The 3,669-nt window shown below is 42.7% G+C and overlaps 1 pseudogene; it reads left to right on the top strand.

The window, feature by feature from the left end:
* Positions 1–1,988: 1,988 nt before the first annotated feature.
* LOC109454104 (large ribosomal subunit protein eL19 pseudogene) lies at positions 1,989–2,546 on the top strand (annotated as a pseudogene).
* The last annotated feature ends 1,123 nt before the right edge of the window (positions 2,547–3,669 follow it).

A 3,669-nucleotide genomic window follows, 5' to 3' on the forward strand; every position in this document is an offset into this window, starting at 1 on the left:
AATCATATTATTAACTGTTTCCATCTGCTAGAATAGAAGCTCTTTGAGGGCAGAAAATTAATCAGTTTTGTTTTGTTTTTTAATTGCTGCATTCCCAGCACCAAGAATAGTGCCTGGAAATAGTAGATGTTAAAAAAGTATTTGTCAAATGAAAGACATTAGCTTTCACATGGGATAAATGAGTAATAGTCCCAAATCAGATTATTTTCCTGGATGTGTGTATTTCAATATAAAGTGCTTTGAATGTCTCACAGATAAGTTTTTTTTCTGTTTCACCAAATATTTGATGAGCATTTTCCAGATGCTAAACGATGGTTGGCACAGCAGATGGAAAGACGATCACACAATGTTCCTGCTTTCCAGGAGTTCATCATCTAGAGGAGGATATGGAGATAGCAAAACACTCACTACCACTCAAACCACAGCAAAATAAGGACACCCCAAGTGCTCCAGGAACCCAGAAAAATAATCAGTTCACTTTACTGGTTTCCAAGGTGGCAAGTAAACAACAGTTTGCTGCAGAGTGAGTGTGATCCCCATGGGTAAAGAGATTGGATCATGGTCAACCATGGGAAGATGACAATGGGGACCGATGTGCTCTGTTCTAAGCTCATTATATGTGTCGCCTCAGGATAAACTCTTGTTCTGTCATTACTTGTTTCACAGATGAGGAAATTGAGACTCAGAGAAGTGATGTAACTTCCTCAATGTCACCAAGTTCACGGCAGAACTGGCTTGGGGACCTCGACAGTATGCCTCCAGAGCTCCTGCTGCACTCTACTGTCTTTCTCATTTATAATCTGAAGAGGGACCATGAGTAGCTGAGCGTGGCTAGAGCAGAGTTTGTGTAGAGTGAAGTCGTGAAAGATGAGTCTGGAAAGAATAGTTAGAGCAAAGCTGCAGGGGGCCCTGAACACTTTGCTATGGAGCTAGGATTTCACTCTATGTGGTGGAGAGCTATATGAGGGTTTTAGGAAACAACATAATTTGTCTTGTGTTTCAAAAAGATAGCTAACAGCAGTGAAGGAGATGAAGGAGGGAAATGATCAGCATGTAAATTTGGCCAAAGGAAATGAAAACGAGGAACAGTGTTGGGAGACATTTCAGAGGCGTAATTGGCAGAACTAGGTGATGCATGAAAGCTCGAGACCTGGGTGATCTGTAGATACAGCACATTTAGGAGGAGATAAACAGAGAATTATTAGAACTACTTAAGTTTTTTATATTCACTAGTGTCAAATTATCCTTATTATCCAGCCATAAGGATAAGCATTCTAAGCTTAGGTTGTTTTCTGAGCAGATATAGAAATTAAATATTCCTCCTACCAGCCTTACAGTGATTTTAGCACCTACTGGTGAACTCAATTTATCAAGTCAATTAAAATATCTGTCATAAAAGGTGTACGCATGTTTCTCTGAAACAGCTTTAATGGGGTTTAGAGATTTTATGGAAATCTTTACCTGAGTCTAGGATTATGAATTAAATTTTCTATCAAATTTTCCTATTACATTTGTCCCCTAGAGGGAACAAACTACCTCCTGAATAAATTACTTTTAATTTCAACTTATATTAAAATATTTACTATTCTGGATCCAGCTCACTTTTCCCTGTACTCTTCACATCTCAGCTTTAGTAACTGAGCGCAAGCTTCTGTACCTAACAGTAAAAGTCAGTGTGGTTCTGACAGAGGTGGTGGGGTGGAAGCCTCCATGGAAGGCAAAAGACAGCTTGTCACCTGCTTCTGCTCCAAGAAAACCTCAAGACATCATCTCAGTTCCTTGAACCTGCTTCCTCAATACTCTCTCATGCTTATTCATTTTTTCATTCTATCATATATTCAGGAAATGTAGGAAGTGATGGAAGACACGTGGGTCTCCACCCTGGGTTGATCCGGGGTGGGAGGGGATGACGGGGCTCACTACCGTGGCCCCTGGTGGGACAGATGAGGTGGAGGCAGCCCTGAAGAGGCCAGTCCCAGAGCTAGGGCATGCTCAGGCTTCAGAAGGTGCCTCGTCCAGTGTCCTCCATTGTGACAAAAAGAAGGTCTGGTTGGACCCCAATGAGACCAATGAAATCGCCAATGCCAACTCCTGTCAGCCGATTGGGAAGCTGATCCAAGATGGGCTGATCATCCGAAGCCTGTCACTGTTCGTTACCAAGCTCAATGCTGGAAAAACACTTTGGACTGCAGGATGGGCAGGCATATGGGCGTAGGTATTGCCAAAGGGCATTGCCACGGCTGGAAGTGACCTGGATGAGGAGGATGAGAATTCTTTGTCTACGGCTCAGAAGATAGCACGGATCTAAGAAGACTGAGTGCCACATGTATCAGAGCCTATACCTGAAAGTGTTCAAAAACAAGCAGATTGTCATGGAATACATCCACAAGCTGAAGGCAGAGAAGGCTCACAAGCAGCTTCAGGCCGAGCAGGCTGAGGCCCACAGCTCTAAGACAAAGAAAGCTGCAAGTGCTGTGAAGAACAGCTCCAGGCCGAGAAAGACAAAGTCATCAAGACTGTCCAAGGAGGAAGAGACCAAGAAATAAATAAAATAAAAAAAACAAGAAAGAGAAATATACCTTAAGTGTCCACCATATGCAAATATCGGAGAGATGCAGGACTGAATTAGTCAATTGCAATTCTTAATGAGTTTTCAGTTTAAGTACTGCACGCTAAACAATCATGATTTTAAAAATTAAGATAATATTAGAAAACCACAATGACAGGAAATGGTCTATATTTTGAAGCCAAAGTAACCAATCCACTTACATACATGTAAAGTTTTGACATTTGTTCCCTGGATAATAATTTGCTTTTTAGGCATGGTAAAAATGGATATGCTAAGGAACCTGAGAAAGAAAGAAAAAGAAAAAAAAAATCACCCAGCCTGGATCAGAGTCCCTTTATGTCTTCAGTATCATTGCATCATTTGTAAAAAGAGGTGTGAATCCAAAAAAGCAACAGAGAGCTATCAGGAGACTCCCAGTTCTCCTCCAGCCCTAGCTTTTACCTTAAAAATGAATTATTTGTCAATGGATGTAATGTAGGGCAACCTCTATAACTTTAGAAATGTTTGTGCTTCTGACCCCCATGCCCCCTTAGCCATGGTCTGCACACACAGAGAAAGGGCAGCCCTCCTGTGGGCCATGCAGGTTGTTTTCTAGGCCATGATACAGGAGAGCTGCATGGGGGCAGGCTTCCACAGGCAGTCTCACGTGTGGTCGTCTTCACTAGCAAGGCCCAGTTTCTAGAAGAAGTGTGTCTGAGTCCTGCTGCCAAGCACAGAGGTCACTGTGGGAAGCCTGGGTGCTTGTAACAGGAAAGTGCTCTTGTCCTCTCAGCCACAGCTGTCAGCCCAGCTCAGACAGAGTGCTTCTCCCCCTGAGCCACAGGGACCTGTGCAGACAGCATTTCCACAGGAATACACACACACACACAAACACACACACACACACACACACGCACAATCTCTATGATGCTCTGTTTACCCACAAAAAAACAATATTTTCAAGCCATCTTCTGGATATGAATGACAGCAGAGAAGCCAAGAATTCCCGGCTCTTGATTCGCTGGAAGCTGAGACCTGTCTCTTACTAGCCACTACCCCATGGCCTGGATAATAGTCAGTGCTCAGTAGATATTTGTTGAATTAATTATTTAGTGATTTAA

Source organism: Rhinolophus sinicus, chromosome 2, assembly GCF_057876585.1.
Source record: "Rhinolophus sinicus isolate RSI-liver-muscle chromosome 2, RSI-T2T, whole genome shotgun sequence".
In the NCBI taxonomy this organism is placed as follows: Eukaryota; Metazoa; Chordata; class Mammalia; order Chiroptera; family Rhinolophidae; genus Rhinolophus; species Rhinolophus sinicus.